This window comes from Chanodichthys erythropterus, chromosome 4 (assembly GCF_024489055.1).
Source record: "Chanodichthys erythropterus isolate Z2021 chromosome 4, ASM2448905v1, whole genome shotgun sequence".
Taxonomy (NCBI): domain Eukaryota; kingdom Metazoa; phylum Chordata; class Actinopteri; order Cypriniformes; family Xenocyprididae; genus Chanodichthys; species Chanodichthys erythropterus.
The window spans coordinates 11,027,800-11,053,321 of record NC_090224.1 but is presented as its reverse complement, the minus strand read 5'-3'; the positions used below and the strand labels follow the sequence as shown (position 1 = coordinate 11,053,321).

At 37.1% G+C, this 25,522-nt stretch overlaps 1 long non-coding RNA gene across 1 annotated transcript; it reads left to right on the top strand.

The window, feature by feature from the left end:
• On the top strand, positions 1–25,522 carry LOC137018449 (uncharacterized). The gene is made up of 3 exons (XR_010894909.1): positions 1–48; positions 25,168–25,337; positions 25,459–25,522. It is a non-coding gene; the product is annotated as an uncharacterized lncRNA (long non-coding RNA).

Sequence of the window (25,522 nt, the reverse complement as noted above, 5' to 3'; positions counted from 1 at the left end):
AGTTGAAACGCTGATTGAGCGATTACATGAGACAGGATACGGATTTCGGTAAGTTACTATCTTTTAGCATATCTTCGGGTGTTCATTCATGTTTATTTTGCGCTGTAACTGATATTAAAGCGGAAAAGATGATCGCTTCACGCTGCCGCCTCTCTTGAACTGAGGCGCATACAGTGACCTCTGTCACGCCGTCACGCCACATTAAACGGAGCCAAAACTGTATTTATTTTTGAATTTCGTAATAAAATGCACATAATTTGAAATCTTAGACTTTGTTTCATATCAAAAGTAAATATGAACCACAAAGATTGTTGCGATTTATTGAATGGGAGGCACACAATAGTTCCGTTCATTTATCAACTGAAAACAGGATAGACTAATCGATTCTTAGGATTTAACCACTGGCAATGATGCCATTATACGTTGCAAATTAAATTGCTATTGGATCTTTTAGTGCATTAGGGGGTTTTAAAGAAACATTTAAGATATCTAACTGTGTCTTTGTTTACATGTTGAGAAGGAGCATCTCCCAGTTGTGGGGAAGTGTATGCAATGACTGAACATAAAGACAGACAAACGCTTGGTAATTTGCGAATAGTCAGTTGTAACAACTGGATTTAAAAATCTGAATCATCTGCAGTGTGATCATAAATGAGAGAACAGACATAGAAACAAAGAGAGTGAGTTAGAGTACATATAAAATAACCACTTTTCACAGCCAACCACACCATTTATCCCACCAGCGTGCAATGCTTGTGAAAATATCCCACTGCATAAAATCACACTCATTTGCAAGTTTCACTGATTATGTAAGCAAAAATCAGTAATTACTCCACTTATCTAAATGCTCGTTCTCTGCATGGCTCCTAGTTATTTCCAACAATGAATGTGAGCTCTTTCATTACATTTGTGTATTATTCAATCAAGACTCCATATGCGCTCATTTAGGAGCCATAGAGTCTGATGTATTGACACGCTGACTGCTGGCCTCTTTGGCTGCCTGTAAATGTTGAATGGGTCTGCTGGACACTGAATGCATTTATAATGGGGCTCTAGATGTGTGGACAAAGACACTCTCTCTGTCTCCATTGCTTCTATCTTTGCAATTACAACATTACAGTAATAATGTTAGCGGCTATAAGCGTGGAAACACAATGGGGGAGAGAGCAGTTATAGGTTTTTGAATAGATTTAAATGTTCAGCACTCCAGTAAAGATGGTGGGGGGGATTCACTAAAGTAAAAATTGCACACGCTGATAGCACTGTTTATTATTATGTGCTGCCATTGTTGTTTTAGCACCCAGTTCACTAATTAATTGACTCTTTAAGATGCCAAAAGTGCACTAACGTTCAAAAGAAATTAATACTTTTATTCATCATGAATTAAATTGATCAAAAATAACAGTACTTTTGTATTGTTACAAATGATTTCTATTTTAAATAAATTTCTATCTGGCCTTTCATCATTATTATTATTATTATTATTATTTTGCACTGAAAAGAATGACAGAGGTGCATTCAACACCTTGTTTAACTAGATTTCATGTTTACACACTGAAAACACAAAAATGCTGCAGTTATTTACTGTAGTGAATACCTGTTTTGGATCAATGATTGTGAGTAGTTTGTGTCTGTGTGTGTAAGTGACATTCAGTGTGGGTCACTAGGGAGAGGAGATGCATGGAAAATGTCCCGACACAGTGTTTTTTTTTTTTTTCTGCAGTGAGCGAGAGAGCATGAGCTGACTATGGCAAAAGCGCAGAAACACACATGCAGACTCAATTCTGCTGACACTTCGGCTTCTGGGATGTTAGTTGCTCTGACAAAAAAACCTGTACTGAGTAAACTACATCTCTACACGCACCGAATGACCTCTAAATGCATGATAGATGGATAGATCTATAAATCTCAGTTCACACTTTCTTTCCACATTTTATTCTTTAATTGCAGACTTGGAATGATGTAGAGAGAGAGAGTCTGTTGCAGCGTTGCTTCCTCACCCAGCTGCATTTAAGCCCTTGATTAAAGGCCTGCAATTTTCCATTTAAAATATTTCAGGATCTTGTAAATTTGTGTGATGGAAAAGCAAGCCAGCTTTAGGGGACTTCAGTGTGTTTATGTGAGAGTGTGCGGGGTGACAGAGTTCAGGTGTGTTTTGTGTGCGTGTTGGTACGAGTGTGTGTGTGTGTGTGTATGCTGTCTCTCTCAGACCAGAGGTAGGGGAAGGGTTGAACTTTTGAACTGACTCTCTTTAAGTGTAGTTTAATTTATAAAAAACATTAGAATTGTGAAAACCATATATTAATATTTTACTTCTCCATCCATTTCTGATTCTGTAGTCAGCTGAGCATTTTTTTTTTATACAGTGGTCCCAGAAGGGCTCGCTTTAAATGTCTGGATGTCATTTTATTGGATACAAAATATCAAACCAAGTGGCAGCTAAAAACATATGATGCTTTTTTCCAAAATAACTTTCCAATGACTTTTTAACCAACTTTTTTTGTAGATTTACTTCCCATCAAGTTTACACATGTATCCGAGCAGTCTTTCTTCTTTTCTTTTTATTATTAAATACATAAAATGTAAGATATATTTATTTATTCATTTTCTAAGATTGGTTTGTCTCTGTTTATTTAACATTTAAAGTGCCCCTATTATGTTATTTTAAAGGTGCCATCGAATGGAAAATTGAATTTACCTTGGCATAGTTGAATAACAAGAGTTCAGTACATGGAAATGACATACAGTGATTCTCAAACACCATTGATTCCTCCTTCTTATATAAATCTCATTTGTTTAAAAGACCTCTGAAGAACAGGCGAATCTCAACATAACACCGACTCTTACATAATAATCGGGATCATTAATATGTATGACCCCAATATTTGCATATGCCAGCCCATGTTCAAGACTTTAGACAAGGGCAGCCAGTATTAACGTCTGGATCTGTGCACAGCTGAATCATCAGCAGTGCTTCCCACACATAGACTTTACTTGGGCGGGCCGCCCACGTATAATAACGGCCGCCCAAGTATATTTGAAGACACATTTTTATATTTTATACTCGTTATGTGTGCGTCAGAACTGTTTACTCCCGCTGACATTCCCACAGGCGCTGCATTTTGCAAAGTCACAAGGGGGCGCTGTTGCGTGTTCTACAAGCTCGCGCAACAGCACTTCAGACTGCTTCAAAGTGATTCTCAATCAATGAAAAGCGCAGATTTATGCCAAGCGATTGCTAATGAACTCAAGTTGATGAATTATTACAATGTCTACTTTATGGCCTTTATATGAAATGTTTTAGACGATTGTAAGAATCTGAAGGATCAGCCTGCAATATTACAGACATTTCAAAATAAGAGTCCCGGTGTATTTCGGGTTTGTTTATAATTAAAATTCACATGCTAAGTTTTTTTTCTTTTTCTTTTGGGCATTATTGGTATTTTGGTTACACAATAAATTGTATTTAATTTGATTTCCATTTAATTCATAGTAAATTATTGTAGTCTCCTCCACAGGAAGAAAAGACTAAGAACATTATTTGACACATATATTATATTTTATAAATTTTACTAGTAAAATCTGTGTCCCATTCACTGAGAGAGACACTATATGACAGCAAGGAGAACATAGAAAAAGGTGAACCATTTAAATGCTGTAATTTTGCATAATTTACAATGCATAATAATGCATAATATTAGTATGTAATTAAATGTAATATGCTATGTAATTAAAATTAATTTCAATAAATAAAAATACTGGTAAAAATTACACATTATTTGTTTGTCACATGTAGTAGACCATTTTTGTGCCGTGGGTAATAGGAGGATTTTTCGCCCGGCTACCACCGCATGTATATTTCAAACCTGTGGGAAGCACTGATCAGACTAGGTAAGCAAGCAAGAACAATAGCGAAAAATGGCAGATGGAGCAATAATAACTGACATGATCCATGATATCATGATATTTTTAGTGATATTTGTTTAATTTGTTTAAATTGTCTTTCTAAATGTTTCGTTAGCATGTTGCTAATGTACTGTTAAATGTGGTTAAAGTTACCATCGTTTATTACTATATTCACGAAGACAAGAGCCGTCGCTATTTTCATTATGAAACACCTGCAGTCTGTATAATGCATAAACACAACTTCATTCTTTATAAATCTCTCCACCAGTGTGTAATGTTAGCTTTAGCCATGGAGCACTATCAAACTCATTCAGAATCAAATGTATACATCCAAATAAATACTATACTCACATGATACGAAGCATGCATGCAGTATGCATGACGAACACTTTGTAAAGATCCATTTTGAGGGTTATATTAGCTGTGTGAACTTTGTTTATGCTGTTTAAGGCAAGCGCGAGCTCCGGGTGCGGGGAGAGCGTGAGGAATTAAAGGGACCGCAGCCTGAATCGGTGTATATTTAATGATGCCCCAAAATAGGCAGTTTAAAAAAATTAATTAAAAAAAATCTATGGGGTATTTTGAGCTGAAACTTCACAGACACATTCAGGGGACACCTTAGACTTATATTACATCTTGTAAAAAAAATGTTTGATGGCACCTTTAAATGTTCCTAATTTTGTTTTGGAGGTCTCCTACAATAGAAATGCATCAAAAGACAAAAAAAAAACACTTTAATTGTCATATAATATACATTGCACATTGCCTCATTTCTCTAAGATTCTGAAAACGGCTTGTTGGAAGATACAGTCTCTCTAAACCCCTCCTTTCTGCAAGCCTACTCTGCTCTGATTGGTCAATCGGCCCAGTCTGTTGTATTTGGTCTACCGCTTACAGCTCCTGTTGGAAATGAAACGCCTATTACCCTATCTGAATTTCAGGCTTCCTCAGCGCGTGTATACACAGTAATGCGAATAGTAATGATAGCGTAATTTTCCCCCGTATCTATCCAGCGTGAGTCCCCATTCTTTGAAACGCATGCGCTGTGGATTCGCAGCACTGAAAACAGTGTCTTCTTGACATGTCGACAACACAAACCAAACTCTTCCAGGCCTCAGCTACAACTACAGTGTTTGAGGGCGGGTCAAAGGAGACATTGTTCACGGGTAGCCAATAAAGACCATAAGTTGGCTTTATGCAAATTTGTAACATTGTTACTTAGGTATGTAACAGAAAGTGGGATTGGAATTGCTGACGACTCATTTCAGCAGTTCAGAATCGATTCTTTCTTTTTGGAGAGAATAACTATTTATTGTGCACTTTGACCTTTTACATTCACAATCAACTATATTACACACTACATGAGAGGTACTATTCAAAAAAGCATAATAAGGGCACTTTAATAAAAAATATTTATATATGATGGATTTAAAGATATTTATAGATAAATATAAATATTTTTCTGCCCCCTTTAGTGTTTCTGCTGTTGTTTTTGATAATTCAAATTAAATGGTGAAAAGTCACTGCTTGTTTTGCACACAGCATGCTTTAGGGCCTCTAGAGCAGAGGTTACTGGGGTCAGTCTCAATGTAGGCATGTCAGAAGGGTGTGTCGTTCAAATACTTCCCCTCCTTGAGAGAAAGAGCCCATAATCTTTTGCGCGATTAGCCTATCCTTTATTTAGACAGACACACACACACATAAGCTAACCTGTATGTTTTGACAGATACGTCCTGATATCGATCAAGGAGCATGTTTGACCCGTAGCTTTTTGCCATTTACAGAGGAAGTGCAGCCTAATCTCTTTCTGCCTTGAGCAAAAGTGGATCTGAACCACACACAAACAAACACATTTCTATAGTGTCTCCTCCAGACAGCATTCATTTTGAATTAACAGAGACAGACTTTAGGCCTGCCTGCCAGTTTGTATTGTTCATGGCCAACTGTCATGTGGCATCTGGTGAGAGTGGATCTGGCACAGCGATGAACCACCATCGTCGCTGATCAAATGAACTGAACAGAATCAACCCATCTGCAGTCCCTGTCTCTGATAAAACTCAATAATGAAATCAATTATCAGGACTCTGTGTGGGATTCAGTTTAGTTATGGAGACAGTGACATGTAGAGAGAAACAAAAGGAGAGACTGAGAGAAAGCTGGAAGCTGTCACATCACAGTTGACATCACAGTCTGATGTCTCTCTCTCACATACATTCATAGACTCTGATTCAACGTACGTATGAATATGAATTTATGTATTTGTGAATTTCATTCAGAAACATTCCATTTCTTTCTGTTTTTATAAATATATAAATGTGTTTTAGCAAACTTGTGCAGCTTTTCCAGATATTTCCACAAAAAGTGAGAATATTGTGCCAAAATGATCAGATCCATATTCCAAGATATTGAATCTCTAAAAAATGCTGGGTTGTTTCAACACAAATTTGGGTCAGAAATGGACAAACCCAACAGTTGGGTTCAATTTTTTAAATAAATTTTTAACTCAATGGTTGAGGTTGTCCATATTTGACCCAAACATGGGTTGAAACAACCCAGCATTTTTTAGAGTGCGTGTTTGGGTCAAATTTAGACAAACCCAACCGTTTGGTTTCAAAATTTAATTAAAAAAATTTAACAAAAAGTTGGATTTGTCCATATTTGACCCAAATATGGGTTGAAACAACCCAGCATTTTTTTAGAGTGCATGTTTGGGTCAAATTTAGACAAACCCAACCGTTTGGTTTCAAAATTTTATAAAAAAAAATTAAACAAAAAGTTGGATTTGTCCATAATTGACCCAAACATGGGTTGAAACAACCCAGCATTTTTTAGAGTGCGTGTTTGGGTCAAATTTAGACAAACCTAACCATTTGGTTTCAAAATGTAATTAAAAAAATTAAACAAAGTTGGATTTGTCCATATTTGACCCAAACCCAGCATTTTTTAGAATGCATGTTTGGGTCAAATTTGAGCAAACCCAACCGTTGGGCTTAAAAATGTAATTAAAAAATGTATATAAAAAGTTGGGGTTGTACATATTTGACCCAAACATGGGTTGAAACAACCCAGCATTTTTTAGAGTGGATAAATATTTTCACATAGATAAAACAGCTTGAAGAAGTTTAATTTTCAATTTTCATTTAAAACAGCTTTAAATGAAGAACTGCCCATTTGAAGAATAAAATAACCTGAAAATGTATTTTTCTGTTTTATTCTGTTATTATGATGTCCCTCACACACACTGACTGACAGTTACAGACTCTCTTGCTCAAGGTCTGATTGTGTTATTCTTCATTCACTTCTCTTTGTTTTTGTTTTCCGAATTGAGTTACTGTTCTCATTTATTCTTTCATGTGAATCCTTTACCTTTTTCTAGACAGGTTTACAAAGCGTGCGCGCGTGTGTGTGTGTGTGTGTGCGTGTGTGTGTGTGTGGTGGGAGGTTCGCTGCGTTGTTCTCTGGCAGGGGAGGTTTTGAGGACTCCTGTGGTCTGAAAGAAAGAAGCTTATGCCCCTCTGATCTGTCAGGCAGAAAGACAGACATGGGGAAAGATAGAGAAACGGTATGGGAGAAAGAGAGGAAGATAAAAAGACAGAGCGAGGGGCAGAGTCAGACAAGTGGGAGGCTGAGGGAGAGAGGGAGTCATTTGGAGGTTGGGGGAGGGATGATGAGAGAGATACAGTGTGAATGACAGTGAGAAAACAAGATGGGAAGAAAGAGATGAGAGGATGAGAGCGTTCTTAAGACACATTGACAGTGGGAGAGACGAGAGGAGGGAGAGCAGCGGGAGAAGGGGATCAGGAGCCACGAGGAGGGAGGAGAGCCAGCGCAGGGGGGAGGCACCATCCCGCGGATTGAGACGTATCCCACATTGCCCCTCTCTCTGGTGGCGCAGCAGGCAGGGCGCACGGGCCATGGTGTGCGGTGGTGTGAAGTTGACGTGGCGCTGGCCCTGGCACAAAGGAGCGGAGGAGGAGGGCGCCAGGCGCTGTGTGGCAGGGTTGCCCAGATACGGCCACTCAGGGTTGGCATGTTGTTTTTGTGTCTGTTATGCGCTTCCAGCCTGACACACACAAACACACACGGCACACTCGCGTTTACGTCCCCACCACTTTTTTTGTAAATTTGTCCCCATCACTTTATGAAACGGTTTGCAGCGAGGATTGTATCAAATAACTGTCTAAGAAACTTTGATGTATGTGTGATACTGAGGAAACATTACTAGTTTTCAAGCATTTTTTTCTGTGTGTGTTTTAAATTAGGCATGGGAATTGTTCTGGTCTGGATTCCTCTTAATGATGCAGATTCCATTTAAAAATTCTTTTATGCCTTAATATTTGATTTAAAAAATATTGGGAAAAATGCAATTGCAAATTATGGAAATTTTATTATACATTATGATTCAAAAGTTTGGGGTCCGTTTTTTTTTACTTGAACTTTGACAGTTTATAATTTATAATGTTGCAAAAGATTTCAACAAACAAGTTCTTTTGAACTGAAAATATTAAGAAGGAAGGAATAAATTACATTTTGAAATACTGTATATTAAAGGGATAGTTCACCCAAAAATACTCAACCTCATGTCGTTCCAAACCTGTTCATCTTTGGAACCCAAATGAAGATATTTTTAATGAAATCTGAGATTTCTGTCCCTCCATTGACATTGTACGCAACTACCACTCTGATGCTTTCTAAAGTAGTTCACAAAGAGATACCAGTGAGGTATCATTGGTATCTACCAATGATTCCGATGTGAGAACCAAGAAGGTTCATTCTCATGTGTTGCGCAGCACGTTTGAGCTTCCGCAAGAACCAAGGAAGTTTGTTCTCGCACATCAAGCAGGTTCGGTTGAGCTTATGTATATGTTCGCTGGTCAAAGTTTCTGTCAATAAAAGCCTAAATTCAATCTGTTCATCATATAAAGTGATTAAGTCTCTTCAGAACAATTGGACTAAACCGCTTGATTCATATGGATTAGTTTTACGAACTCTTTTATGAACTTTTGAAGCATCAAAGCGTCAGTTGCACAGACTGTCAATGGAGGGACAGAAATTTCTCAGATTTCATTAAAATGTTTTCATTCATTTGTGTTCCATACATGAACAAAAGACACATGGGTTTTATAATGACATGAAGGTGAGTAAATGATGACAGCATTTTCATTTTTGGTTGAACTATCCCTTTAAGGCAAGATACTCCAGGTGAATAGATACATTTCCAGAACAGAAATCTGAACACTGGATTAAGCCAGTATTTTTTTTATTTTTTTTTTCATTTTGTTGACATATCAGAGTTAAAGATTTTTACAAAAGGAATTTTGGACCCAAAACTTATAACCTACTGCGTAAGGCTTATGTTTTGAGAATGAATAATCATATGTTCAACCAGTCAGTAACTACACAAGCTTTAAGTACATAATGAACACTGTAAAAAAAATCCCGTTGTTTCTACGGAAAAATACCGGCAGCTGTGGTTACCAGAACAATAGTGTAAAAATGACATCAAACCGTAAACATACTTATGGAGTTACATGTGAATTTTACATTTTAAATATGTATATTTAACATTGGATTTCAGTACACTGTAAAAACAATCCCAGTAAAATTTACGGTAAAATAACGTATTTCATTAACTGATATAATGTTAATTTACCAACCTAATGAAGTACTAATATCTGTTTTGTATCTTTTTAATACACTGACAGTCACCAAACACAGTGGTGATAAGAGTCACATGATGAATCAAAGTTCATCACAAGCAGATTTTCCACAAGCTGAGGAGGACAATACTAATATATAGAAGGAGCACACAGTGTCATTCACACACACACTAAGCACCATCATGGTAACATGCATGAAATTTTAAAAATGCAATAAACATTAATTTAACAACATTAGATGTAACAAAACCCTAATGTACATAACTGATTAGAAACAAATGAGAAAAACTAAAAAGAAACAGTTATTTCAACAAAAATATATCAAATGTGAAGTGTCACGCAGGGAATTGTGGGAATGTCAATTTACGGTTTTTCACTGTAAATTTTACAATGAATTGTTATTTTTCACTTTCAAAAACTGTGAATTTAACGGTATTTTACTGTAAAATTACATTCAATGTACCGTTAGATCTATTACAGTTATTCACCGTATATAGTACGGAAACTTTCTGTAAACCAATTAACAGTTTTTCACCGCAGCATTTTTACAGTCTTTTACTGTTAAAATCACGGTAATTTTTTACAGTGACGGTTGTACAGTAAGTTTTGGGTGTGATTCACATCAAAAATTCTCATAAGAGAATGGGTTCGACTATAATAGTCAAAAAAAAGTGTTTGATTCTGTTAAAAGAACCGACTCATAAGAGTGATCTGTTCGAGAATCAGTTGGACCAGTTATGATTTTGATTCACTAAAAATAATTCTTATTATTACAGGAGTCATCTGTTCAAGACTAGTCATGTTATATGTTTTTGATTCATTTTAAGAAACTGACACATAATAATCATCTGTTCATGAATTGGTTGGACTACACTGATTATATGCAGAATGTTTTTAATTCAATAAAAAGAACCAACACATAACAGTTCTTGATTCCTAGTATTATGTTGAAAATCTTGATCGCATTTTGTGACATCACAACCAGCCCACAATTTCCCACTGCTTTTTTCCCTGCATTTTTCTGCATGCGCTATGTGTTCGTTCTCCATGTGTGTTTCATATTAAAGTCTCGTCAGATGGGATTGCTTATGCGGTCAGAATGATTAGTCTTCTGCGAGTGCGTCTGAGGCCCGAAAATCTCATCTGTCACTTACCAATGAGAAAGTCATTCTTGCCACAATCTCTTTCCTTTCCCTACATCTCTCTCTCTATTAACCGTTGCCCAGTGTAATCAGTGCATTGGTGCTGTCTGTTAACCTGATGTGTAATGATTACAATCCAAAGCTTGGGGAGATAAAAGGCAGTGCGGGAGGAAAAATCAGACCTCCATCAAATTCATTCCCATTTCCTGATGCCACAGACAGAGGGGTCTGAAACGGCTGGCTGATTGGCGACGGCGCTTTGAACGGCGCTGTGTGAAGGAGGTTCCTCTTACCCACGGTAACTTGATATGCGTTCTGGACTTTAGACTGACACACGCCGGATCAAAAGAGACGAGGGAGAAAGCACAAACTCGCTCGCGTAAACACACATACAAACTCATCCGCAGACTAGAGAGCACAAAACTCTTCAATTTAGATACAGGTGTACACTTACACATTATGTAGCTCTCATTTCTGTCAGTCTCTAGAAAGTCTTGTTCATTTAACGTTAAATGGCTCACTGAGTGACAGAGAGAGTTTTTTTGTTGATTTTCTGATTTGTGTGTCTGTTTATCACAAATACTGTGCGATTTTAAAGGTTACTTCATCCAAAAATGAAAATTCTGTTATCAGTTACTCACCCTCATGTTGTTCCAATCCCATAAATACGGTGGCCCAGTAGTGCACAACACAACGAAATTAAAAGCAAACATAAGTTCACAACACAACGAAATCGAGCCACAACGCAACAGAATCAAGCCATAACACAACAAAATAAAGCCACAACACAACAGAATAAAGCCACAACACAACGAAATCAAGCCAAAACACAACAGAATAAAGCCACAACACAACGAAATCAAGCCACAACACAACAGAATAAAGCCACAACACAACAGAATCAAGCCACAACACAACAGAATAAAGCAACAACACAACGGAAATGCTCCCGACCACTAGGGGGCTCTCAGAGCTCGGTAAAGTTAGTTTTCCTTGCCAATGTTCTATAGAGTCGGCAGTAATATCAATACCACAGTTAGTTTTAACAATATGTAACCACTGTATATCGCCATGAAATATTAATTCGAAATCACAAAATAACTGTGCAAAATAGCTTCATATTTATACCTGTGAATGATTTGACGCGCTACCATAGAGCGCGTTACCACGGTGCATGGTGAAGGGAACGTCTGCCAATTCCACCAAGTGGTTAAAACGTATAATTTGTATTCATTAAAATTAGTTATAACATTTTAAAACAGACATATTCAAATTCCAAAGCTTGTCAGTCTTACCAACAGGAACTAAGAAGCTTTGGAATTTGAACATGTCTGTTTTTTAAATGTTAAACAAAGTCATTGTAATGAATACAAATTATACGTTTTAACCACTTGGTGGAATTGGTGAATGTTCACTTCATCATGCGCCGTCAAATCATTCACAAGTATAAATATGAAGCTATTTTGTGCACGTAGTTGATTTTTAATTAATATTTCATGTTTACATACTTAAAACTAATCATGGTATTGATATCTTTGTAAGACTGTCTACTGTATAAAACAGTGGCAAGGATTACCGATTACCGAGCTCTGAGAGCCCCCAAGTGGTCGGGAGCATTTCCGTTGTGTTGTGGCTTGTTTCCGTTGTTTTGTGGCTTTATTCCATTGTGTTGTGGCTTGTTTCCGTTGTGTTGTGAACTTATGTTTGCTTTTTTTTAATTTTGTTGTGTTGTGCACTACTGGGCCACCATACATAAAGCTTTCGTTCATCTTCTAAATAAAAATGAAGATATTTTTAATGAAATCTGAGAGATTTCTGTCTTTCCGTTGAAAGTCTATTCATCCAAAACTCTGACGCATCAAAAGTCAAAACGTTCATAAAGAGATCCATATGAATCAAGCAGTTTAATCAAAGTCTTCTGAAGAGAAACATTTGCTTTATGTGATGAATAGATGTAATTTAGGCTTTTTTATACACATATAAACACTAATCAACACAGTTACATAGAACACTCAAATATGGTAAACAGAAGCTCAACCGTACTCGCTTCAAACAAACAACAAACCTCATTGGTTCTTAGAGAAGCTTAAACGAGCTGGCATGAGATGCGAAAATGACCCTCATTGGTTCTCACACATCAAGCAAGCACTCAACGACATGATTAAATGTACCATAGTTCAACATGCCTCAATTTACACCAAATATTAAAGGATTAGTTCACTTTCAAATAAAACTTTCCTGATAATTTACTCACCCCCATGTCATCCAAGATGTTCATGTCCTTCTTTCTTCAGTCAAAAAGAAATTAAGGTTTTTGATGAAAACATTCCAGGATTATTCTCCTTATAGTGGACTTCAATGGCCTCCAGATGGTTGAAGGTCAAAATGACAGTTTCAGTGCAGCTTCCAATTGCTTTAAACGATCCCAGACGAGGAATAAGGGTCTTATCTAGCAAAACAATCTGTCATTTTCGAAAAATATGTAAATGTATATGCTTTATATAAACAAATGATCACCTTCCAAGGGGTTCTGCCAAAACCGCACTTTTGTGTTCTTCAAAAAGCTTACGCTGTATGTCCTACACCTTCCCTATTCTACTTACGCAGTGCCAGTTCCAATTTTTCCGTAAGTAGAATAGGGAAGGCGTAGGACATATAGTGTTAGCTTTTTGAAGAACACAAAAGTAATATATAAAGCAAATACATTTTTTTCTAAAATGAATGATTGTTTCGCTAGATAAGACCCTTATTCCTCGTCTGGTATCGTTTAAAGCCCTTTGAAGCTGCACTGAAACTGTCATTTTGACCTTCAACAGTGGAGTCCATTGAAGTCCACTATAAGGAGAATAATCCTTAATTTCTTTTCGACTGAAGAAAGAAGGACATGGACATCTTGGATGATATGGGGGTGAGTAAATTATCAGGGACATTTTATTTGAAAGTGAACTAATCCTTTAAGATCCATTTCAGATAATTTAACGTAAATCTGGTCTAAAACGTTTTGTGACCCACACATGGCCACATCACATTTGTAGTGTACACACTAATGCGTCCTGATAAACGGATAAGCTAATGCGTCCCAGACAAAAGCAAGAGACCACCTACTTACCTGTCAATCAACTATTGAGCCTGAACTCTACAAATGGTAACATATATTGTGTGGCTAAAGTAGATCAGCTCAGTCATTTTGTCCATACTGTCAGACGTGTTTGTGTTGTATGCAAACCTTTGTGTGAATTTGAAATGTGGCAACTCTCAGCACATTTTTCTCTGATTGATGAAGTATTAAACCATTAACAAGAATTTCATAATCTAATTCAAATCAACCAAAATCACAATAATCAGCATCGCCTTCACATCATAATCCTCATCGTCTGCTTTCATGTGTGTTCTGAGGGAGAGGACGAGATGTCCCATCTCATCATGAGAGCTGCCAAAGGACAGACACACACAGACAGACAGACAGACAGACAAGAAGGAGGTAGATGAGCATTCATCCAAAAATAAAAGGATGAATAAATGATTAGGAGATGAAAGGCGCAGTGGAGGGAGGCGTCGTCTTCTTTTAAAGCATGCAGAGTCATTGACTCATCCAATTACCACATTATTCACTCTCTCCATCCTGACCGCATCCCATCCAGAAGCCCAGTGTGTGTGTGTGTGTATGTGCATGAGCATTTACGTACTTATGTATCTAAAGTTTGAGAAAAGACTTGTCCACAGAAGTTCACCAAATCTGAAAACTCATTTTCACAGACATTTTCACACAGTAAAAAAAATTAAACTTCACTTAAATTTAGTTGCTGCTTAAATTATTAAGTATAATCAATTTTATTTCACAAGTCATTTCAACTTAAAGTATATTAAACTGACTTAAAAGGGTCTTGAACTGCATTTCTTTATTTTAGTTTCCTGAGGGGCACTTATGTTTTCTACCATTTTCTACCATTATTTTTCTCCCTCTGATTTGAACACTCTGTTGGAAGGAGCGTGTCTGCTGTGAGACTTCAGTGTAAATGCCCACTGCTATGATTGGCTAACGACTTTACATATGAAATGGTTATTACATGTGGAACTCTCTTGAAAACATTTACTATGTTTTTACTATTACATCTGTTGAGATTAACTAATCATGAAATGATTCAATGTGCAGTTTAGACAGTCATTGATTATAATGCCGAATGTTTTGTCGAAAGTCACAGATAAACTAGCACTGTGTGATTGACAGCTCCAATGATTATAAAGGAAGGGATCTTTGATTGCTTTCTGTATATAATTTAATCAAAATTTAAATAACAGATTACTAAGAAAAACTGTGAAGTTGACCATTTAGTCAATGGCTTGATTTACTGACACATAAACAGCAATAAACCATTTTGAGACAAAGAACGTCTGACTGTACATGAACCATTACATATCAGAAATCACAGATTAGGCATTAGAATTAACGCGATTACTTACATATTGTGGCATTACTGTCGGGTCCATATCTTACTGTAAAAGTCTATTTGCAAAGCCTGTGCTGAAATTGCGACTGATTTACCAAAGAATCAGTGAAATGTACCAAACAAACAAACAATGCTCTACTGAGACATTCACATAGTTGAGGATAAGTACATTAGGATCTTTTGGAAGGTAATGTTAATTTTAGTCCCGTGATCCAGTATCTCTTTTCTCTCCTTCTTATCTCACTAACACGCCAGTGGGCGTGGCCAAAGATGTGATGATGTAGAAGTAGGCGTTAATTTTCTTCTTTGAAGGCGGTCTTTCGTCGCACTATGATGTCATAATGTGACAAAATCTGAAACCAGTCATTTTCGGAGATTGGTTTCAGTAAAAGCTGTTTTTGGATAGGAAGTTTTGAGTTCTGAAACTTACAGGAAGTTTTTATTGTACAGTGGTCTCTTACATGTCAAAAGTTCAAGGAAAAGTTGATTTCTCAATTCATGACCCCTTTAAAAAAATCAAGTTGAATCTCATTTAACTTTGAAAGTTGAAATTACTTAAATTATTTTGATGAGCTACAATAACGTTAAAATATAAGTTGCCATGACTTATTGATCATATCATAATTTATTTACAGTTCAATTGGAAAATTGTTTCAATAATAATAAAAATGATTATTATTATCATCATTATCATTATTATTATTGAAATATTTTTCCAATTAAGGACATCTCCAAATCATATTGCTTTTTTTTAAGTAAACATAACAAAAAATATCTGTTTTGATGTCACCCTGTTTTTTTATTTAGTATATAGAATTAATCTGCTTTAAAGCTGATCTCAGCTCAGTGTAACTCACAATTTTCTTTGTCTGACCTTTTACGAGTAACTTAAATAGCCATGTTTACATACAGGATAAAGGCATCATTCTCCATTCACTGTGTGTGTATGTGTGTGCGTCAAAACTACGTGTGAGTTTTAGACTCCCAAGCAGATTGTCTAGTTATGTAATGCTAGATTTGCATGTGAAGGGAAGGAACCCGTTTTTCATGCTGCACTGGATGTGAAGTGAAGCCCCCTTTTCTCTCCTACCCCTCTTTTTCAACCGGAACGAGGGACCGCGTCGTCTCAGATGGAGGGATGCTGAGAGAGTGACAGGAAGAGAAAACATGAAAGGCTTTAAGTGTGAATTCATTAATAATGTGCACCAGCGTACCGGTGTACAATGCATACTAAAAAAAAAAAACCTCAGACTATGCAATTGGGACACAGGTTATTCTAAAGGGATGAAAACATGAAAGCTATGGAATTAATGCATAAATCCTTGGGACATTTCCCATAATTCACACAGTGACACGTGAGAGTTATTATTTCTGGTATCATTTTATTAATATTTTTTTAATAAGAAGTGTAATTTTTGTATAATAGTATAAGAATATAATTTTTAATAAATGTTTTAATTATTTTTAAAATCTGAGGATAAATCATAGAGATGTTTGTTTTTTATTAATTTGTTTATAGGAAAAAGTTGACCAAAAAAATTTTATATAGTTTTAATAAAAAAAAAAAAATCCATAATGAATATACAAATATATCCAAGCAATTAACTCGCTATTTAACATAACAATCATGTATAATGCATCAGACATCTTCTCCTTGTCCACTTTTCTTGTACTTGACTCAATAGCAAAGACAATGACAGATGCTGTCCTGTTTGAGCAACATCAGTCATTTATCGAACACAGCTTTCTCTCCGCCTCATAACAACAGTCACAGATATTCCAGCACATTCCGATGCACATTCTTGAATTTCTTTAGCAGGTTGACTAGCTTTTCTGAGGGCAAGATGAGGGGGAGTTTAGATAACCCAACCCCACATCACCCCCACACCCCAAGGGGGGTCACACAATGCATGTCACGCATATCATTAATCCTGGGGGTTGTTTCCCCCCAGGGGGCGCCCACTGACCCACGCATAAAGGATAAAAGTGTTCTGCCATGGGATTGGGCGTTCTTAACAGTACGGCCCAGGAGCCTACAACATCCATACAATGAACAAATCCACATACAGTGTTAGTAAGATTCAAATGTGGCAGATTGTGGCAATTTTGATGGTCTTTGAATGACATTCTCTTAAATACAAGTGAAGACAGTGCAGAAAAGAGGAGGAGAAGGGCAGAAAAGAGTTAAGGAAGAGAGGAGTTTTGTTTTGCTTTGCTTGTTTTGGGGTGAAAGATCAGGTTCTTTTCTTGGGTACCTGAAATGATGTGTAAAAAACGCTGTAGTAGTAAAATTCTTTTGTTTATTCTTGTTTCACTCTTAACTGCTATTTTAAGCTTTATTTTATATATGTTATATGTTGTTCAAAAGTTTGGGGTATGTAATATTTTTTGAAAGAAGTCTTTTATGCTCACCAAGGCTTTATTTATTTGATCAAAATACAGTAAACGCTATCTCATGACCAATTTGTACGTATTTTACGAGGTGGCTAATTCGCACGATGTCACTCGTGTGAATTCATACAATTTGTCTAAACCCCAGTGACGGGTCGGTTTAGGGGCGGGGTTAGGGGTAGGTCATTCGTACAAATTCATACGAATTTGGCAACTCATAAAATACGTACAATTTAGCAAAAAACTTAACAAATTCGTATGAGTGAAGTCGTATGAATTCGTACAAATTAGCCACTTCGTAAAATATGTACAAATTGCTGTGAGATCGGGTTGGTAAAAACACTTATTGTGAAATATTCTTACAATTTTTTTTTTTTTTTTCAGGATTCTTTAATGAATAGAAGAGCATTTATTTTAAATAGAAATGTTTTGCAACATTATAAATGTCTTTACTGTCACTTTTGATCAATTTAATGCATCCTTGTTGGATAAATATATTAATTTCCTTAAAAAATCTTACTGACTCTAATTAGCACAAATGTTTAAGAATACTATTTAAAAATATTTCTTATATATAATCTGTGGGTCAATTGAAAAGAAGCTTCTGTATTTTTCTTTTTTCTAAATTTAAAAAATGATTCTTAACAGTTTTTAGGTATTCCACATGACGATTTAATTATTGAATATTTTTTATTTATTTTTACTAGGCAGGATAATTGCATGATATGCTGATTATCAGTGTAATGAATAAATCAGCATATCATGTTGTGTTGCGGCTAACTGTTTTCCAGTTCATGTGCCATGATCACCATTTTTTAACAGTCGTAACTTTGACTGCATACTTTATGCTCTGTAAGTTTCAGAAATCTCTTCCTTTCTTATTTGATTAATTAGCAGCTGTTTCTCGCAGTTTTTTTTTTTTTAAACTTGCTGTTATTAAAGACTTAGTATGGTGTAGACCGTTGTGTCAAGTACCTCCCATCATGCATTGTATCTGTGATCTGAAGTGTATGAGATGAACACACATAGTCCTCCATCCTCTCGGTGTCCTTCCTACATTCTTTCTTTCCATCTCTCTCTCCTTACGGTGAGACCAGTCTAATCCTATTCATTGAGGCCACTCTTTTCCTCTCCTCCTCTCATTATCCTCTTTTCTCCTCAACATTCCCCTTTTCCTCTCCGAATCCATTTCTCCAAATCTCCATTTCCCCAACGGACATTTACAAACCCTTGGGTCCCACCCTCACCATTCCTCTCTCTACCTCTCTCCTCTTTTATTCTCTATCCCTTGCGCTCTCTCTCTCTCTCTGTTTCCGACTGGGCTTTGCTATTTAATCTTCTTGAAGCGTTCAAGATGTCATTCGCCCCTGAAGCCAGAGGGACAAAGGCCTAAATCCAGCCCTCTCTCAATGGGCCACGCCCCTCAACTGCCGGTGTGCACTTTGAAGAAGGACGGGGTGGGGTGGGGAGTGTTGATTTCGAAGTCCCACAAAAACTCCCATGGTCCCCAATTTCTGCATTGGTGGCCTTTTTCTTTTACTTGATGTGTTGAGGGCTTTGTGAATGTCATGTGCACCTCAACTAAAGTAGGCCCCCTCCATGCACACACACACACACACTCAAATGTGGGCACTGAGGTTAGGTTGCATGTAAGGTGAGGCCCATGTGTGCTAATTGAAGTAGGTAGAGCGCTTGTTCTCAGTTTAATTATGCTGTAGTATACGTTTTATGGGGAAAATATCCAGTATGTTCTAATCTGTATCCATTGCTAAATACTAAGTTATTGTTATTCTTTGTTGTTTTATATTCCCTATTTGTCTGTAGAACAGTCAGTCAGTTTTTATCTGTCAATTTTTCCATCCATCCATCCATTTCCTCTGTAGGGTCACATCTTATTTTTTTACTCCATCCATCCATCCATCCATCCATCCATCCATCCATCCATCCATCCATCCATCCATCCATCCAAACTGTTTATCCTCTGTAGGGTCACATCGTATTTTTTTACTCCATCCATCCATCCATCCATCCATCCATCCATCCATCCATCCATCCAATCAGTTTATCCTCTGTAGGGTCACATATTTTTTTTTTACTCCATCCATCCATCCATCCATCCATCCATCCATCCATCCATCCATCCATCCATCCATCCATCCATCCATCCATCCAAACTGTTTATTCTCTGTAGGGTCACATCTTATTTTTTTACTCCATCCATCCATCCATCCATCCAAACTGTTTATCCTCTGTAGGGTCACATCTTATTTTTTTACTCCATCTATCCATCCATCCATCCATCCAAACCACTTATCCTCTGTAGGGTCACATCTTATTATTTTTACTCCATCCATCCATCCATCCATCCATCCATCCATCCATCCATCCATCCATCCATCCATCCATCCATCCATCCATCCATCCATCCATCCATCCATCCATCCAAACCACTTATCCTCTGTAGGGTCACATCTTATTTTTTTACTCCATCCATCCATCCATCCATCCATCCATCCATCCATCCATCCATCCATCCATCCATCCATCCATCCATCCATCCATCCAAACAGTTTATCCTCTGTAGGGTCACATCTTATTTTTTTTACTCCATCCATCCATCCATCCATCCATCCATCCATCCAAACCACTTATCCTCTGTAGGGTCACATCTTATTTTTTTTACTCCATCCATCCATCCATCCATCCATCCATCCATCCATCCATCCATCCATCCAAACTGTTTATCCTCTGTAGGGTCACATCTTATTTTTTTACTCCATCCATCCATCCATCCATCCATCCATCCAAACTGTTTATCCTCTGTAGGGTCACATCTTATTTTTTTACTCCATCCATCCATCCATCCATCCATCCATCCATCCATCCAAACTGTTTATCCTCTGTAGGGTCACATCTTATTTTTTTACTCCATCCATCCATCCATCCATCCATCCATCCATCCATCCATCCATCCAAACAGTTTATCCTCTGTAGGGTCACATATTTTTTTTTACTCCATCCATCCATCCATCCATCCATCCATCCAAACTGTTTATTCTCTGTAGGGTCACATCTTATTTTTTTACTCCATCCATCCATCCATCCATCCATCCATCCATCCATCCATCCATCCATCCATCCATCCATCCATCCATCCATCCATCCATCCATCCATCCATCCATCCATCAATCCAAACCACTTATCCTCTGTAGGGTCACATCTTATTTTTTTACTCCATCCATCCATCCATCCATCCATCCATCCATCCATCCATCCATCCAAACAGTTTATCCTCTGTAGGGTCACATCTTATTTTTTTTACTCCATCCATCCATCCATCCATCCATCCATCCATCCATCCATCCATCCATCCATCCAAACCACTTATCCTCTGTAGGGTCACATCTTATTTGTTTTACTCCATCCATCCATCCATCCATCCATCCATCCATCCATCCAAACTGTTTATCCTCTGTAGGGTCACATCTTATTTTTTTACTCCATCCATCCATCCATCCATCCATCCATCCATCCATCCATCCATCCATCCAAACTGTTTATCCTCTGTAGGGTCACATCTTATTTTTTTACTCCATCCATCCATCCATCCATCCATCCATCCATCCATCCATCCATCCATCCATCCAAACTGTTTATCCTCTGTAGGGTCACATCTTATTTTTTTACTCCATCCATCCATCCATCCATCCATCCAAACTGTTTATCCTCTGTAGGGTCACATCTTATTTTTTTACTCCATCTATCCATCCATCCATCCATCCATCCATTCAAACCACTTATCCTCTGTAGGGTCACATCTTATTTTTTTTACTCCATCCATCCATCCATCCATCCAAACCACTTATCCTCTGTAGGGTCACATCTTATTTATTTACTCCATCCATCCATCCATCCATCCATCCAAACAGTTTATCCTCTGTAGGGTCACATCTTATTTTTTTTACTCCATCCATCCATCCATCCATCCATCCATCCATCCATCCATCCATCCATCCATCCATCCATCCATCCATCCATCCATCCAAACCACTTATCCTCTGTAGGGTCACATCTTATTTTTTTACTCCATCCATCCATCCATCCATCCATCCATCCATCCATCCATCCATCCATCCATCCATCCATCCATCCATCCAAACTGTTTATCCTCTGTAGGGTCACAACTTATTTTTTTACTCCATCCATCCATCCATCCATCCATCCATCCATCCATCCATCCATCCATCCATCCATCCAAGCTGTTTATCCTCTGTAGGGTCACATCTTATTTTTTTACTCCATCCATCCATCCATCCATCCATCCATCCATCCATCCATCCATCCATCCATCCAAACTGTTTATCCTCTGTAGGGTCACATCTTTTTTTTTACTCCATCCATCCATCCATCCAAACCACTTATCCTCTGTAGGGTCACATCTTATTTTTTTTACTCCATCCATCCATCCATCCATCCATCCATCCATCCATCCTTCCATCCATCCATCCATCCAAACTGTTTATCCTCTGTAGGGTCACATCTTTTTTTTTACTCCATCCATCCATCCATCCATCCATCCAAACTGTTTATCCTCTGTAGGGTCACATCTTTTTTTTTTACTCCATCCATCCATCCATCCATCCATCCATCCATCCATCCATCCATCCATCCATCCATCCATCCATCCATCCATCCATCCATCCATCCATCCATCCATCCATCCATCCATCCAAACTGCTTTTATTTTATTTTATTTTATTTTACAGTTTTTGTCCATTGGTTTGGCTCATTTCTTGAAACAGAAATTACATTCTCAAAACTCTAAGATCAAAACAGTCTTACAGTTCAGCACAACACTATAGCTCACTTGCAAAAGCTCATACCTCTCCCAAAACAGTTCACTCAGGTGTCAAAACTTAATTTCCTTCTCATTTAAACATTCAGTGCCCCCAAAATGCTTTGTCCATTTTGGCATTGTGTGAGCACTGCAAGTCAAAATGTTTAGATGTTTTGTCACTATGGCAGAGGACCATTGAAATATCCCTCATGTCCACCTTTCAGTCTTAGCCCAGTCCTTCATTGACAATGGTTACTGTACTGTTTTTTTGTCTAGCTATCAGAATACAATTGTGTATAAAACTGACAAAAAGAAATAGGATTTTAGGGTATAAGAATAGCCTCCAAGGTTTGACATCACACATTGCACTCATACTGCCAAGGAAATTGTAACCATTATCATTCACAAAAAGAAAATGTATACAGCATAATATACTGTAATATAAACACACAAACAAAAAACAATGAAAATTATATGCAGCCTACAGTGCTGTAAATAAAGCTGGAGTTTCACAACTAACAGTTCTTCACTGGTCGCTTGTTTCCTTCCAATGCCATTATTCTCTACAATAGCGTAAAAAAAGAAAACATCAAATCAGTCATACAGAAGAGTCATACACTACAGTTACAGACAATTACACAGGAATGTTCTACAGTATGTTCTCCACAAGTTCAATATACTACTGGCCATACTCCAGTGGTTCCAAACCTGGGGTACATGTACCCCTACAGTGGGTATTTGACAGAAAGGGGAGGGGGAAAATCATCAATGACTAGACTTACTGAAATGTTACAGTAAAACCCACAGTATTAGATAGATTTACATGGGAGGCACTAATTGCAGCTCTTTGACCCTTTTTCTTATTGTATGTTATATTCTTCAAAATAAGGATTATAATGATAATTGCAGTTTTTAGGCAAAATGTTGAAGTCAGATAAATCAAATACTTTCATACCTGGATTACCTGGATACACAAATCAGGTAAAGTGGGTACTGAAGCCAAAAAAGTTTGGGAACCACTGCTTAATTGTAAAAAGGTTGTGATGGGCAACCAGAAACTGACTTACATTTTACATGTTAGTCAAGTTCTAGTTTCTCCTGACTGTCAATTGCTGTAATAAATTTATCAAATGTTCCAAGGTTTCATATATCGTATTCATGGTATTATGTTCTTGAATAATTTTGACAATTGAACAGACAATTGTGCATGTGATGACTTATACAATGAAATGACGCTGACACGTTTTGGAGCGAACAACCATTAGACTGAGAATCAACAATCAGTTTAGATCAACAAGATCTATTCACTTGGAAATTGTGCTAAATGTAGGCTACCTGTACTTTGTCATTTGCAAAGATGTACTGAGACATTGAGACATGTACTTAGACATTTGCAATTAGATGAAATGAATGAGAAAATCAATTCTGTTGTGAACAGTTGCCAAGTGGTTTGGAGGGTTGTCCATGTTGTTTTGAGAATGTAATTTCTGTTTCAAGAAATGAGCCAAACCAATGGAGAAAAACTGTATTTTAATGTGATTTCCTTGTAATTTAATTTATTTGACTTTAATTTAATTTAAAGTGAATATAATTCCTTTCAATTCAGTTCAACTAAGTTCGACTCAACAAGGTCAGTTTTCTTGTGTTTCAACAAAATGCATCGCAGTGAATGTTGTAAAGAGAGGAAATATAGGAACAATAAATTAAATGAAATCAACAACTCTACATTACAGTGCTTTGATCATTCTGATCCATTCATTTCCTATATAACAGCAACACATCCTCTTTTCTCACTTTGTTGAAGTTGAGCTCTACTCGTTAGTTTTTTCCTCCTCATTCTGAATAGCATTCCAAAATTTCCCTGAATAAGGGTAAAAAAGACCATCACTTCCAGGGTCTGTAACTGAGGATTGTGTTTCGACCACTGCTGGAAAAAGGATCTCACTTCAAAAGGATTACAAACCACAGTGGTATCAAATCTCCCTAATGCGGTTATCCTACACATTCACTCACTGCGCTCTAGGCTGATATCGTCTGGCCCACTGTCTTGGTATTTCCCTTTTAAATGCAGTGCTGCTTTTGCTTCAAGACATTGGATAGACCTGTTAGATAAGACCATAAGAAAGTATGAATAAACATTTTGCAGCATCATCAGATTGAGAAGTTATAATTATTAAAAGGAGGAGCATGAAAAACGACAATAATGAGCCGTTTTTCACACTTGAAAAGCTTCATTCTAAAAATTGGGTTATCTTTTTACATGCTTCACATTGTTCATCCTGGATAAGTAATTACTCCTGGGTAGTCAAGATTTCACAGTACATTTGTAAACCCTGGATTAGCATTCTTATTTGCATATTTATGAGGTCAATAACATTGATTGGATAGATACACTTCACAATATTATTTTAAAACTGCTTATGCATCTATGAATTATTATCATTACTAATTTATTTATTTTGTGCACAATACATTTACATCTTATTATGTTTATCATTCACATTTATCTATTAATTTATTTTATGCAGTTTATATTTTCATCTTTATCTGATATGGAAGCTGTTGTCTCATGTTTTTGCATGCGTGTCTATAAAAACACTCTTACTCACAGTTTTATGCACTATATATTGTCTACATGCTGTCTTAACAGATCGCTCATGTGCTTTAACATATGACATTAGTATGTGTCCATTGTGTGAACAGGCTGGTCCTCTCTCATAACAGAGGCTGTAAAAGTGTCCAAGAGAAAAATATATGACCGTCCTTCTGTTTTCTTGTGCAGGGGAGAATAAGAGTGGACCCCACTGATATATCACCCCCACCTGCCTTGCCGTTAAGAACAATGTGGGAGCTCCTTTATGAGTGAACGACTCCGTCCCCACATTCACTATCTCATAACCTGCAGGACAAACAAAGAGCCAAGCATTTCCTTTACTGCTTGCTTCAGGGAAGGTACGTGTGAGTCTGACGCAATTTCTCCAGGGAGGCAGCTGTTCCTCCAAAATGCTGAATGCTAAAGTATTGAAATTTGACAAAATTCAATGTTCCCTTTTTTTTTTTTTTTTTTTTACAGAATAGCATTCTTTTGACTCCCTGAAGCCTGATTGGCTGACTACAAAGATGTTATGACTAATGGA